The following is a 17,226-nucleotide window of genomic DNA, read 5'->3' as shown; positions in this document are numbered from 1 at the left end:
GCCTCTATTATAATGATACCCACACAGTGATCTGTCTGTACACAGATTCTCTACCCATAGCAAAACGAAAAGTTTCCCGGTGACCACCCGATGACCATTCGGTGGTCCAGAGTTATCCGAAAGTGCCCGCTAGCGGATACCTTGTGGATACCTAATTAAGTCATCCAAACGTTTTCGGGTAGACATCCGGAAGTCTCCCAAAAACTCAAATATTTCAAATGAGTTACCCAGAAGGTTCCCAGAAACTTCTTTGCAGGAGTTACCCGGTGGTTATCCGCTTTTAATTTGACCTTGAAAATAGCATTAAGCATCTTAAGAATGCATTGTGGGTTGGTATATGGTCAAAGGTCACTGAATGAATTCAAAATGGAGTAGCTAGCTGTTGGCAGTTGGAATATATTTGTGCAGAATATTCATGTTATTTGTGGCCCAAAATGTATGGATTTACATGTAGGACATTACAAGATGTTTACTAATTAATCTGGAACATGTTGTAGGAATTATAAAGCATTGAATGCTTGATTTCATATGACAATGCAGGTAGGAAAATTTGTATGAAATGATTTGTATTGATGCAGTCTTTATATATACACTATCTACCTAATATATGACACATTTGAATGTTTTAGTTTATATCTTTTCTAGTAAATCATACATGATTTTGATAGTAAATTAATGCCAATTAAGGGGGTACTACACCCCTGTGCCAATTTTTTGCGTATTTTTGCATTTTTCTCAAAAATTATAGCATATTGGTGACAAGTAAGATATATATATTATAGGTGCAATGACTACAACTACTCCACTGGAAAATTCAGCAACTCAAAGCAAGTAGTTATTGATTTATTAATCAAATATTGGTTTTCCCTAATTTTTGACTGTAACTCCACAACTGTTGTCTGCGCTGAAATAAAATTTCCAGTGCAGTAGTCGTAGTCCTTGCCCTATAATATACATATCTTACCTGTCCCCAATGCGCTATAATTTTTGAGAAAAATGCAAAATAGGCACAAAATTGGGCAGGGGTGTAGACCCCCTTAAATTACTAATTATCAGCTAACGTGTCGATTGAATTAACTGATAAGCTTTATGTTAAGCTATTTGTTGTAAATAAATTATCATATTTGATATAGAAATTATAGGCTATGTCAGTGATGTGATCACATTTAGGTACCGGTACTGTAATACATGAATATTTTATATATGCTGATATCATAACAATTTGGTTGTACATTAATTGAAAGGTATGCACCTTATAAAGGTGTGAACCTAATTAAATCTGAAGAATATTTTTGTGCAATAACTTCAATTACATTGTACACTTTCAAGTTTCTTATAGCAAAATAGCACAAGCTCAACTGCCATGACTGCAGAGTTGTATTTCTCCAAAAACTACAATACATACATACATACAACGGCATTTATATAGCGCAATTTCAAAGACATGATCATTGCACTTTACAGAAAAACTTACCCTACTACTAAAGACTACAAGTAAACAAAAATATGCAAAAGAAACAACATAAAATTAGCAATGGTTAAAAGATGGGTTTTCAAGCTACGTTTGAAAGTAGTAACTGTGGGAGATGACCTAATGTATGAAGGAAGATTGTTCCAGATTCTGGGTCCAAAGACACTGAACGATCCATCGCCTATCAGTCTGTTTGTCTTAGGAATTATAAGGCGCGTAAGATCTTGATTTGAACGAAGACCTTCCCTAGTTGGAACACGGATGGTCAGACAATCAGAGAGGTAGGGTGGTGCCAGATCGTTCAATGTCTTGTAAATGTAAAGTAGCACTTTGAAGCAAATTCTCTTGTCTATTGGAAGCCAGTGTAACGAATTTAAAAGAGGTGAAGATTCAAATAATAAGCTAAATTGCCTAATAAATTTGTGCATACTCATGTATTTGTATTTCTGCATTCCCCAAAAGGTCAACAGGAAGTCTCAAAAGAGGTCACCAGGTGTATCGTCACCAAAAGTTATCCGCTAGGTCCTCGAAAAGCCCCGAAAAGTTACCGGGTAGTTATCCGCTAGTTCCCCAAAAAAGTCATCGGGTGGTTACCCGCTAGTTTCCCATAACAGTCATCGGGTAGTCATCCGGTACCTATTACCTGAAACGTATCGGGTAGTCACCCGCTACCTATCTAATTTGCATGTGAAATTGGCCGGTGTCTACCCGGTGACTATCGGGAAGTTATCCGAAAAGGTCTCATTTTTTTGATATGGGTATGCATACCCAGGGACCGTGTATGAAGAGACTGGAAACGGATTATTGATAGCTATTGTCAAGCTATTGTTATGCGTGTGCATGTGTGTCCCGCACGCGTAATTTTTTTCTGCAACCATAACGGAACGCAATACGATAACACATATATAGGCCTACATACATGTAAGTATTGTGTTAGCTTGCATGTGAAACCCGATGTGAAGCCTCCGAAACAGGCTTTCTTGGGTATCAGTACAAACATTAACCATAATATCAACACTTCTTTAAATGTTCACATCAAATAACAATTACAATTCAGATTCAGTATGAAACACAACAATTTCAATGTGCAAAGAGATGATAACGGAAAATTTGTATTGGTCCCAAACAGTGATATATGTATATCTCCACTGTTTAAAGACAAGTGACTTGAGGATCTACATTGCTTACATTTTGCTAAAAAGATTGGATGCGCTCTTTTATTAATACAAGCTAACTGAACAGTTTGTTTCGAAGGCTTCAAAAGAGTTAACGGAAAATTGAATCTATGAAGATTTTATCAAAATTTTAAAAATTTGCTAATCGGATAACTGCACTTTTACTGAATCCTTATGATGAGAGCAATACACTGGGATGGTTTTTCGGGGACTTTTGATGTGTTATTAAATATGTTTTTCTGAATTGAATAGTGTTATTAAATGACAATGTTGCAATAAGTGGTGACTCTATTTGACTAGCCTACAGTAAGCCAAAAAAATTAAGGTACCAGTTATGTTCACCCTTTGTATATCCTAAACAAAGACAGATATGTCATAATTGGAACTAGCAGCCAATAGCCGCATCTTTTAGCTCGAATTTAAGACCTCATTTGTTGGAATTATTCAAGAAATACAGATATGACGATCCAAAAACCCAAGGAAGATGCCAATTTAAAAGTTGCAGTTTTTTTCCGTTACGCGCCGTATTGTTTTGTACACAAAGCGTTTACGAACAAGAGAACCATCGCCGTGCTTCCATTGATTAACACGTTAAAACTAGCGTCGTGCGTTCATTGATTAGAACACAAAAGTGCAACTTTTTATTTCATTTCTTTATTAGGTTTTAGACCACCGTTTCTTTAATTCTCAACCAATTTCAACAAATGAGGTCTTAAATCAGAGCTAAATAGTACAGGTACAGGGTGAACACAACTGGTACCTTAATTTTTGCCTTACTGTATTTGCCCATTTCCTGATTATCAGAATTTTAGCGTGATCGCCAGTCCCTTATGACTTTTTTACCCTCACTCCCGCTCACGTGGGATTTTCGTCTGTGCCATCCGTTAGTCCCGAAAGACTAGATCTATATAAATCGCGAGAAGAAGATGTGATACATCACAAATTTTGGTCAATTATTATCATCGACAGTAAAAACAGTGGTCATAGAAAATTAAGTTTAATGTTTTAAGTTTTAGTTTACAATACTCACTCGCAATACTTCCAACAGCACTCATCAGAGCAATAACTGATCCCACAGTGGTAGCGTCTGTCAAGAGTTGATTCTGAAGTGTTGGAAGCATAACTCCTAAACCCCTGGTGAAACCATCATGCATACACACACATACATGAGCACTTACGAGAATCAGCCACGAATAGCCGGAATCCTTGGAATAAATTTTCATTACAGCAACTTGTTGTTATATAACTATGGAAAGTTCTCTCGATATGATTTGGTAACTTTGGTGCTATGATTCTGAACTATAAGGTCCAAAGGATACGTATATTAATGTTACATGATGAAATTTTACATTATGTAAGCGTATACTAAAACCTACGGAAGCACTGAAGGGACATGACATGTTGTCATGATGACATGATGATGACATAAATGATGATATAACTGGCAACACAATTTCCACTTGACGTGATAAATGACGATATAATATCCGGTTGTCACGATAATTTACAACATAATTTCGAGTTGATGAGTTGATGCAATAAAATAATGACGACATAATTGACTACATAATTTTCAGTTGTCACAATAAATGACGACATAATTGACGACATAATATCCAGTTGTCACGATAATTTACAACATAATTTCGAGTTAATGAGTTGATGCGATAAATGACGACATAATTGACTACATAATTTTCAGTGGTCACGATAAATGACGACACAATTGACGACATAAAAGCCAGTTGTCACGATAATTTACAACATAATTTCGAGTTAATGAGTTGATGCGATAAATGACGACATAATTGACTACATAATTTTCAGTTGTCACGATAAATGACGACACAATTGACTACATAATTTTCAGTTGTCACGATAAATGACGACACAATTGACGACATAAAAGCCAGTTGTCACGATAATTTACAACATAATTTCGAGTTGATGAGTTGATGCGATAAATGACGACATAATTAACGTCATAATTTCCAGTTGTCACGATAAATGACGACACAATTGACGACATAATATCCAGTTGTCATGATCGCTAGCGCTAAAACTACAAAGGCCCCAGGGCCCATATCGTCGTATGTATTCCATAGTGGCGTATGGGGCGTCGCGAATAAACAACTTTTCGAGAAAATCGGGTTTGTGTAAATCAGACATTCATTATATTTTGTAAATGATGTGAAATTTCTGTAGTAAACTAAATAGATTTTATTGTTATATATTTTTCAAAAGAAATAAATACATACTATTGCTGGCAAACTGAAAATAAAAAGCACAAAACTATACGTCACTATGGAAAACAAACAAAACGCAATACCCTAACCTAACGTTAACCTTACGCCACCTCGGTCGCCGTGTAATCCCTATGGAGTTACTTTTTGTCGTTTGTATTCCATAGTGGCGTATAAGTCGGATACGTGTACGCCACTACGACATACAAAGTTTTTCATTTTTGCCGATATTTCTTAATTATAAAATGTATACAAAGTGGCGTATGGTCGATACGCCACTATGGAATACAAAAATGTCACTTTGTAACTATACGCCACATTTAATTAATTAATTACTAATTAATTAGCTAATTATGACTGATGAGACTTAGATAAAATGAAAGAGAACATCATTAAAAACATATGTGCCAATTTTCAAAAAATGACCAAAAATCACTATACGCCACTATGGAATACAGCCGACGATATGTGGTACACTTATGGGCCCTACCCCGTAGATTTATCCTTTGCCCATCTTGGCCCCAGAGGTCAAAGGTAACGGGCCCCAGGGGTCCAAATGTAAAAATACAAAGCATGCCGTTACTTGACCCCAGACAGAACAAATTTGTATTGATTAGTGGGTCAAGGTCATTCAGGGTCATCTGAGGTCAAATTAGTAAAAACTGTCATATAGGCATGAAACTTAGTGGGTACAGTCAACATTCAGAGCCAAATTTTGAAAAATAAGTTTTGTTAAAATAAGGGGCAACAGATTGACAAGGATAGCTCTAAAACTACAAGGGCACTAGGGCACATGTATGAGCCCTAAGTTGTAGATGTGCCTTTTGCCCATTTTGGCCCCAGATGTTTAAGGCTAGGGGCCCCAGAGGCCCAAATGTTAAAACAAAGGGCCGACCGTTTCTCAACAAGTAAAGAAGCTACAGGGTTCAGATTTGGTACACTAATAGGTCTTCGGCATTATATTGTTACATGTATATATGAGCCCCGTGTGTCACATAATATGGGCCCAGGGCCCCAAACGCTAAAACATATGGCCGGCCGTTACTCAGTAAATAAAGCAGCTACAATGCCCAGCTTGAGTCTATTGATAGCACTTGAGAATTATACTTCGACATATGTACCTGAGCCCCATAAGTCAAATATCATGGGCCCCAGGGCCCCAAATGTTAAAACAAATGGCCGACCGTTTCTCATTAAATAAAGCAGCTTCAGGGCTGCTGATACATAGGGCTGCTGATACATAGCAGTTTCAGGGCTGCTGTGTACATAGTTTGTACACAGATTGCACCTGAGAATTATATTGTTAACATTCGCCCCATATGTCACATAATATGGGCCTCAGGACCCCAAACGTGGGGGCCATCCACGCCAAACCAGGCCGTTGCAACTCATATACCAGCGCAATGCAAAAAGGTGGGGACACCGTCGGCTTCCCCCGTCGTGTATTATTCGCCGGTGCCATTATCACGTGACTGAAGAAAAACTAGACTTAGCTGTGGTCTAAGACCACGAACACAGCCGTGTTGTGACCCCTCATGACCTTTGACCCCAAAATATATGAAAACGCCCATAGACATTGGCTAATGTCAATGCATGGGTGCACGTGGCACCACTTTGCTATCTTATTTGTGGCAGAAGGGACATTTTGAAGGTTTTTCGTCTCAGACCGGAAGTGACCCCTTAATGATCTTTGACCCCAAATAAAAAATCACCACATATGAATTGGGTAACCACAATTCATGTGTGAACATACCGTTACTGTCCTATGTTTTTCTTAGCAAATAACATTTTTTGAAGGTTTTTCATTTTATACCGGAAGTGACCTCTTTGACCTTTGACCCCAAAGCTGTGATGACCCCATAGACACCGGGTAATAACAATGCATGTGTGCAAGTGGTGTCACTGTCCTACGTAATTTGTGGGAGAAGAAGCATTTTAAAGGTATTTCGTTTTATACCGGAAGTGGCTCCTTAATGAACTTTGACCCTAAATAAAAAAAATACCACATATACACAGGATAACTACAATTTATGTGTGAACATACCGTTACTGTCCTATGTTTTTCTTAGCAAATAAAATATTTTGAAGGTTTTTCGTTTTATACCGGAAGTGACCCCTTAATGACCTTTGACCCCAAATCTGTGAGGACCCCATAGACAATGGGTAATAGCAATGCATGTGTGCAAGTGGTGTCACTGTCCTACGTAATCTGTGAGAGAAGAAGCATTTTGAGTTGAAATCACGTTTTGACCCCTATATATGACCCCTGCGTGACCTTTGACCCCATGAGTTTCATATGACATGTAGGGGCATGATCAATGATGGTTGTGTCCAAGTTAGGTCAAAATCTGTGTAAGCATGTAAGTGCTAGAGCAAATGTAGTGGTCGGCAGAAAGAAAGAACCTGTAAGAAAAAAGACACAGCCGTGACTAACGTCACGGCTGTAACGTCACGGCTGTGTAATGCTGCTGCCACCACAGAATTAGAGACAGAGAACCGGGACTCGACCGCCATCTTGATACATTATGAATATATAATTACAGAAAAATGCTGCTGCCACCAACGATAGCTAGCGATATAGGCTACGTAAATCGCGTATTTATATAAGGACTTATTTTTTGTCACTGTCCTCACGTCGGTGAACGGAGTTGCAAGTCCATCGCACTACGTGCTCTATTATTCGTCCATGGCCAAACTAGCTTAGTTCGTTTGGATTGCGATCCAAGACGCTCACTTTCGCGAGCGTATCGGAGCGCGTAGCACTTGTGCCGCGTCACGGGATCGGTAAAGGCTGTACGCCTATGATACTGGCGTCGCGTAAAATGGATGGATGGCCCCTATTACCCTCTTTAACGTTACCAACTCAAAAAAAATTTTTGATATTGGTCAGTTTATGTTTTCAATACGCAGTCTGGGTTTTCAATACGCAGAGTGAAGATTATCATATTCTTTCAACACTGCAAGTCTTACAAAAGTTTTTTACAAATACCAAAAATAACGAAATATATTCAAGGATTTGAGATATAATCAATACAATTTCTAAAATATCCTATTAATAATATCCCAATTATCTGAATATCCATAATATCCTTGCAAAGTAGATTTTAATTAAGATAATTTGGATATTATTATTAGGACTAATTAGGATAATTTGGATATTATTAAAACTATTATGGATATTGAGATAATTTGGATATTATCAATTGGATATTTGAGATATTTGCATAGCCATATAACTTGCATATTATTAAGCCTATTATGGATATTCAGATAATTTGGATTTTATTTAGACTTGCTGAAGTCTGGTTTATGAAACAACACATTCTGTCAATAAAGTGGATCAGTGCAGAAAGAAGCCTGTTTCCTGGAGAAAGAGGGTGATTGGTGAAATCAGCAACATTTTCAAAATGTTCATCTGTGCAAGTTTTTATTATACGCAAAGGATAATTATATAAATTCAACAGTGGATTTCGCGGAACAGTGATCTTCGCAGGACAAGTGAATCAGGATATACATCAGTCATCCAGAACAATGAGTGCAACAGAACGTTGTAATCACAACACGAAGGTTGCTGGATAAGTTACAGTCATAAACAGTATAATATTTACTGATTCCAAATGATTTTATGTATTTTATGTTCATTTTGATAATAGTTTACTTTTCATTAAAGATTCGGATTTTGTTAAACAGTGTGCTTTGTTGTGGATTCTGAAGAGAATTGGGCTACAATGCGTTTTTGGTCTTGAGTCAATAACGACTCGTAACAATACACGGAAGAAATCTCAGTTTTAGGGGCTGTGCAATAATTATGAGCCCCGGGGGGGGGGGGTAAAATTTCCGAACGGCCCTCCAAAATTCTCTTCCCCCTCTTGGCCTGCCAAAAATCGCATGCCCCCCATTTACACATGCCAAATTTTTAGGGTCCCAATTTGCAAACCTTAAATGGTCCAGATATATGTTGCGAGCGCAGCGAGCAGGAAAATTTGCATATTAAAGCGTTTCCGTACTGTTTTCCTAAGCCTTTTTAGAGCGTTTTATTTAAAAGGCGCCCATCAATGTGACCCAAAAATCGCTTACCCCCCTCTCGGCTGGCCAAAAATTGCTTACCCCCCTTTTCGGTTCGCCAAAAATGTCTTGCCCCCCTCCCCCAATTTTACCCTCCCCCAGGGCTCATAATTATTGCACAGCCCCTTAGTTGCAGGAGGAAACCGGAGAATCCGGGGAAACCTGCGAGAGCGAGTATGAACAGCATGGAAACAAATGCACAGTTCAGATGGGTCGCCCGTTTGTCTACAACCCACATTTCCGAGCGTAAACAATGTGACATAATAAGCCTCCATAAAAAGAATGACAAAATACTACTCCGCCAAAGAATGTTAGACTTCCTCCACAGACCTTGAAAGCAATCGCGTAGTCTCCACTGTAGTCAAATATCAATCCTAAAAACAACGAAAAGGTAAGGAATAATGATTGACAATAACAAAACCAGATGTACAATAGTAATGTTGACGATTTTAACACGATTGAGAAAAAGGGCGTCTCAAAAGTAGCGTTTAAAACCGTATTGTCACAATTACAACCACTACGTCTCGTCCAATTCTTGTCCAAAAACTCATAGCTCGACCACTTAAGGGATGGGGTATGAACGTTTGGACAGTATTTATTGTGGGACATTAGAGCACGTCAGACATATCGAATTGCATTCTGAATACGAAGAATGTGCTTCTGATATCAAATAATTTTGATTTTTTGAAATTCGCAATGTAATACACATTTAATGGCAAATTATTAAAAATTGATATTTTTGATATTTAACAGTACTCGAAGTAAACTTTATAAATCTGATGATTTATGCTTAAAGTGTATGTAGGTGGGATGAAAAGCCGACGATCAATTGAAAATTTTGACCTTTCGTATTGAAGATATGGATTTTTTCCCAAAACACCAAAAAAAAATAAGGTCTTTTAGGAAAAAATCCATATCTTCAATATGAAAGGTCAAAATTTTCAATTGATCGTCGGCTTTTCCTCCCAGCTACATACACTTTAAGAATATATCATTAGATTTATGAAATTTACTTCGAGGACTGTTATATATCAAAAATGTGAAAAATATCAAATTTTAATAATTTGTCATAAAATTTGTATTATATCGTGAATTTCAAAAATGAAAATTATTTGATATCAGAAAGACATTCTTCGTATTCAGAATGCAATTCGATATGTCTGATGTGCTCCCATGTCCCACAAAAAATACTGTCGAAACGCTCAAAACGCTCATTCCAGATCCCTTAAGGGGTCGAGCTGTATTGTTTCAAATATCTCCGAAATGAGAGAAATTTGCCATGTTTGATGTGAATTTTTGCCTAGCAATATTGATCATAGGTTCAAAATTGATGGTACATATCAATGACCAAACTCTCTAGTTTTATATTTGAGCCTGATCACTTGTGTAAGGTCTTAGGAAATTATGTAAACAGGCGTGTATATTTGATGTTACATTATTGCTCACGCACTTTCTAGTGGCAACGAAGATTTCATGAATTGACTTTGCATCGATTTCGCCAGATGTTCGCCTTAATATGTTGCACACTCTATATAAATAATTACGGTACTTACTTTCAACTTGAGGGTAAGGCATGTGTCTTAATTGGTATCGTTTGTGCACACAATTCATCGTAATTTTGCAACCTTGGAAACGCCTATTTCTTATTGCAATTTTGTCCATCAAAATTTAAAAATGTCCCACTTTTTTAAGGAAAAGACTTCTACACCCATTCCGTTAGCGAAGAAACCCAAATTTGTGTGTATTTAGTAAATGCATCCTATTCAAAACGTCCACTTTAGTGCTGAGTTTTGCCTTTATATGTCATATCTACAGAATTGATGTTATGGAATTTTTAGCATAAATTCATTGATTTTATTTTTTTTACTCACCGCCTTGCCTCGAAATTTCACACATAAGAAGGCCAAACACAAGCGTTGCACAGTGGTTACTATGTTTCTTCCGATTGGTGTCTTGAATTAGTATAAATCCACATTTTCCTGGTAACAGTCCATTGCAATACTTCATAACTAAAACATGTGTCACTCTGAGCAGCTCTGGATTCAGTGTCGATATATTTATCATCATTTCAAGGGGTCTCAATGTAGGTTGTCAATATACGCTTAATGTATAAAACCGAACTTAGTCTCTGGCCGCGATACTGCCCAGATCATTTTTCTACTGCCAAAATATGTTCCAAAAGCCTTCTAAACATTGATCGCTTCGGCTAACGACTAAATTTTACAGGGACCGGCTTATTCTATACACTGTTCAATAGCCTTATTGTGATCTGGAGCTAGCATTTTTCCATAAATATCGCTTTCAGCCTCTATTGGACTATAAACCATTCGATAAAGTAGGCGGGGCATACATCGGAAAAAACGACAACCAATTTTTTATATTCCAACATGTATAATTATTTCTAGAGTAATTTAGTGAGAGTTATTAGTAGAATTTAGTGTCGAGTTATTAGTAGAATTAGAGTTAGACCCGAATGGGGTAGGCCTATTTGGGGTAGCCTGGGTAGGTGTGTGTTTTAAGTCGACGGAGTGTGGATTTATTGATGTGGGTGCTGTAGGGGTGTGTGGGATGTGCGTGTGTGAGTATTAAGGGTTGCAAGGTGGAATGTGTGCATAGGTGAGGAGTTGGAAGTCAGAATTGGGATTCAGAGAGTCAGGGGTTAGATAAGGTTTGGGGCTAGGTTTAGGTTTAGGATTAAAACTTAGGTTACAGGATAAGGCGACGTTTAGGGTTATGGTTGGGGTTAGGTTTAGGATATATTTGTGTCTTATTATTAATTGTGAACAAAAAGAAAGAAAGAAAATCAATAAAAAGATGCATTTCAGCATATACCTTCATATTACATAAATGTTTCATTCAGTCAAACATTTTACCTCAATCACCCTAAGAAAATAATACCACAAGGCAAGAGCAAAAATAAGGAAAATGTACATTTTTCGGCAGGCATAATTGATGACGTTTTAACGTGAAATGTGTATAATATTTCAAAACCAAATTGTTTTTGTATAGGACAACGGATCAAGTTTTAATATGCCACAAATGGCCATATTAAAAGATAAGCGCACCCTAAAACAAGCAACCCGCCCTACACACCATCACGTGATCACATGTTACGCCACACTATAGGCCTATGCTACCACACAGAGAATGCTGCAGTATTTTAAAACGTAGTTTATAAACTCTGCAAAGTAAATCACAACTCGCCAATACTATATTCCACAAATATGGACATTAATGTATTCGGATCACTGAGGTGTGTCCAATTTAAACATTGAACTGATTTCTATAAAGCTTAACAATATCAATTGTTATACCTTTACGGTTAAGCTCGGTTGGTTTATTCAGGGATGAGACATGGGACAGCTTTAAGGTGATAGAGGCACAGGTGTGTAGTTCGATTCCAAAACCACTAACTACCATTCATACCCATCACCTGTTTTTATCTGTATTATCATTCGAATTGCCCGTGGTACCTTATACGATGTCAATATTTTATATTGATGATGAGGTTGACATGAGTGACATTATATTGTATACCCTCTGTTGCTTTAGACTTGACCAAGTCTTTTGACATTGTTAGAACAGTAAAATTAATTTGCAGAGAAAATTCATGATGTAGGCTGTATATGCCTAAGCCTAAATTACTAAGTTATAAGAGGTGTGCGACATATTATCATTATCATTATCAAGATATCATAGGCCTATTATTTTGTATTTAACATAGGCCCTACTTTACAGTTAACATGGTACTTTATGAAGTAGTATTAATGAATCATCAAAATTCAAAATTAAATTCATGTAGGCCTATATACCAAAATTATTAACTTCAAAATCTTCCAAACAGGACATAAAAGGTATAATTTACGAGGATACTATTTTGGTGCCACACTCTACATGCATGTAATCTAAGACCAATTGTAGGATATTGAGTTTGGATCTATGATTTGTTCAGTTTCTTGTGAGTACACAATTTTTGGTCCTACATGTATGTAATCTAACAGTATGGAAAATGGTGCCAGGTGCAATGCTAGCCATTTACATGTAAACATTAAAGAAACCACCATGAGTTAATATCAGCACATTTATATTTTTTGCAAGCTGGATTTGACCAGGGATATGAGACAACACACGGGGGGGGGGGGCATATAAAGCAATAATTAAATAGGCCTATATTGTATGCTTTCCCACATGTGACTTATAGAACCAAAGCCTTGGGCAAAGGCTACTATAATTGCTTTAAGCAATGCATTATGTAAAGCCACAAAATTTATTATTCAAGGTCTGACCGTCTGTTAATGACCTGGCAACAAACACGCCCACGGTACAAATAGTTGTAGCTTGTAAACACGGTAAAAGATACTGCTTATCGCAAAAAACATTAAAAAATGATACTTTAAGGTATTGTTTTGTTAATTTTTGTATGGCACATCATACATACACATGTGCTGAGGTCAAAAAGGTATCAATTTTGTTTTTGACCCCTGACTCACCTGTCATTCAAAACAACCCCTTAATGTGCGCTCAATCGATCCAATTTGATATCAAACTTACATTAGCATTAATTTAGGTGTGTGCTCTTATTCAAAATTCTGATACCTTGTGGACAAAAGATATCGCAGTAATTTACTGCTAGTAAAATCCACTTTCTTGAACTAATTTACTAAAAACAAATGAACATAAAGCCACGCTCATTAGTCACATGACCTAATAACTCACTGTGCGTTTGTGAAGGACTTCTTAGGTGTTTGGGAAAGAAGGGTTCATGTTTTGTCATAATCATATTCGTGCCAATTTTGTTATTTTTGTTCGTTCATTTGTTTGTATATTTGTGTCTTTGCTTGTTTTCTTTTTAATTTTAAAAAGTTAAATACCTGTAAGTGAACCTCCAGTAAGTCTTCCCAATCCGCTTGCAAGCGTAAGCCAAGAGACAACCTTGGTCAAACTAAAAATCTCGGAAAATTCTTTTGTCATTGCAAAGCAAAGAGCAAACGTGGTACCTGTCGTAGCTTGAAAGATGGTGCAGATGCAAAATATCGCAGGAAATGAAGAAGGAACGGGTAAAATAACCAATGACAGGCCAGTAAGCAAGAGCGATATGGAAAGTAAAACACGCTTCTTGATGTTAATTTTATCCACCAAGTATGTTATAAGTATCTTGAAAATCGCATTGCTGACAGGTCCAATAGTGGTTATTAATGTAATCTGTGCGTTACTTAATTTGAGATTCTTTGCATAAGGAACGAGATAAATCAACCACGTTTCCCAAGCATACTCATCAAGCAAAATAGCGAGAAATAAAACGAGGAATGATAAGTCACAAAACAGAGTCAAATCGAGTGACCTTTTCAGTATGTGGAAAATTTGGTATATAAACCGTTTAATGTTGATTGGTTTTTCCGATTGCTTCTCTGTGATTGAACTTGTCAATGGCGTAGTATCGTCAGTTTGCTTCATTTGTAGCTTGTGTCCTTTCAAAGCAAAACTACATGGTATCAGATTTAAAGTGAAAGCTCCTAAAACCAATAATGTACCTCTCCATCCAAATAAATCCAGAAGATATCGTGTCATTGAAGCAAATGTCATCATTCCAGTTGCGGCACCAGCTACTGCGATGCCACAAGCTACAGAAAAGTATTTATCAAAATATTGCCCAAGCTCTGCCATCAAAATAACGTATGGAAATCTAATTCCTGGCCCTATAAAATAGAGAAAAAGCAGTGAATAAATAATGGGAAATACGTGTATTTTTCTTGTAGATTCGAGAATATATTTCGATATTTTTTCCCAAGTTGATGTTCTTTTGCTAGTTTCGTTAGCGAGGACAAAAAATAGCATAGCGTTATGACACAAGAAATGTAAGGAAAATTCCCAAAATAAGAAGGAATACGCCTCTTTACCAGAAAAACGGGGAGACATTCATGACACTGTAATATTAAGAGAATTAAGTATTAACGTTAGTGGCAGTTGAGAATGGATTCGATTTAAAGCGTCTTTTCTCGTGATCCACACCTAAGAGTAACAGTATTCACTTCATTTGTTGGGAAAGCCTTGTTTTGTCCCTTACATAACATCTTCTTACTTAATACTTATGCTTTCTCAATTTTCTCTGCGTCTGGCTCTATAAATGTTAAAGAGGTTTTTAAAACATATATGAGATGACATCTGATATCAAAGTGCCGAATTTGTCATTATGAATGATGTTTGCATCAAAATGAAGAAGAGACAACGGTCTTCATGAAACAATATTGGGTATTTTTCCTAACTTTGTCGGGTTTACCGCTATGGGTCACAATACCTCAACTCCTCAAGCACGTAGATAGACGTATACCCGTCCATAACCTAACCTATCATGCGCGTATTTTTTTTTTTTTTGGGGGGGGCTTTGGGGCGCCAGCCCCGGGGTCAAAGTAGAGGGCGGCAAAAACGAAGGGGCGGCGGAAGAAGAAGGGGCGGCAAAAACAGGGGCGGCAAAAGTCAAGGGGGCGGCAAAACGAATTAGCAAAGAAAAAAGGGCGCAAAAAATTGAAAAAGCATAAAAAAAATTGAAAAAAGGTTGCTTTTAGGGCGCTATCGCCTAAAATTTTTTTTTTGCTCTTCACTTTTTCAAACGACCGTGAAAAAAATTGGATCAACCTTTTCGGGCTGTTAAGGAAGGGGCAGCAAAATTGTTTCTTCTTCAGCCCCCCGGGGTTGGGGCGGCCACGGTACGCCACTGCCTATGTTTACAAACCGATATGAGGTCACAGCTCTGATACTTTACGTTTACCTGTAAGCACTATGAGTACGAGTGAGAACGTCAACATAGTAATGTTCGAAGTGATCGAACACAATAAAACACCGAGAAAAGCAGCAATGCCAGCGACCATGACAATCCAGCGTGGATGAATCCATTCACATAATGCGCCTGCAAATAAACCTGTAAGTAAAAAGGTGATGGACGTAAGAGTTGGAAAGAGCAATCAGTTTTTTGGTATTTAGAAGCTTTTAGAGATGATTGAACCCGGGACTTCTGATTGCAGCTGACTGACCGTCTATGCAGAAAGGGTAGGATAAAGGATAAATGAAATATGATATCTGTCATTTAATTAGCATGGGGTTAGATGTTATACTTCCCTTACTGTTTTTGACAATGTGGTTATGTGGTTATATCTGATCTTTTTGAGAATGAGTGAAGATAATTTCCATATGGAAAGGGGTTCGTCCGAATAGGGTCGCCCGGGTCGCCAGGCGGTATAGGACATTCCTCGTTCAATGCGGCAATAACCAATATCTTATTTGTTTATCCCAATGCGTTTTTGGCCCTTATTCATGGGCGTCAATCCCCATGTCCCCTCCACATTTTGGATGGGGTACATACTATCAACCACCCCCCCCCCCCACACACACACACACATACATTTCGGCCGTTCCTTGGTCTAAGTAGGCACACTGTAAAAATACAGGCAATATTCGGTATTATACCTTGATTTATGGCTCAGCGCGCACTTCACCCCGGGGCACTTCATCGTCTATTTTCACATTCACCTTGATTGGGGGCTAAAATAGTATAACAAGTTTTGCGTGAACAATACGCGCATGCAGTTGTCCCCGTAAACAGCTTTGCCTACCCTGGCCCTACTGATGTCTTACCCCTGACATCTGGTACGCCAGTGACAGAAAGGAAAAGGAGGGCTTTCAGGAGACTGAGGAAGGTTGAAGTAGAAGGATTGAAGAAAGTGAATAAGACGCAGATACACATAACAAAGCCCTCCCCCAAACTCAAAGGAAAACAAACTTCCATGTTCTTAGTTCTGTTTAAATACGTACACATTTGGTAAACAGCATTGAAAGCCAATCTGGAGTCAGGGTGATTCTAAGATCGAGCAGAGTCCAGAAACTCTGCGACCCTGTCTATAAAATGACTCCATATATTGGGAGTTATCTGACTATCTTACATCATTCGACTCCCAATATGGAGTCATTTTAGACACAGAGTCACTCAGTGGCTGGACTCCCGGGGGGCACTTCAATATGAAATGGATATAGGTGTAGGGCTGGCACTTTCGCACTAAGGGCATTCGGTGAGAGCAAAATGTAAAAAATATGGGGTCATTGGGTGAGAGCATGATTTTTGGCATTCGGTGAGAGCGAAATGTAAAAAATATGGGGTCATTGGGTGAGAACATGACCTTTTTTTAACATGGAATCTTTGGGTGAGAGCCGAAAAAGCGCCACAGAAACCTCGAAAATCGAATTTCTAGTTCTAAATGGCTTCAAATTTCTTTGTTTTTTT

This window comes from Amphiura filiformis, chromosome 3 (assembly GCF_039555335.1).
Source record: "Amphiura filiformis chromosome 3, Afil_fr2py, whole genome shotgun sequence".
NCBI classification, from domain to species: domain Eukaryota; kingdom Metazoa; phylum Echinodermata; class Ophiuroidea; order Amphilepidida; family Amphiuridae; genus Amphiura; species Amphiura filiformis.
The sequence above is the reverse complement of the archived record's forward strand: the minus strand, read 5'-3'. Positions refer to the sequence as shown.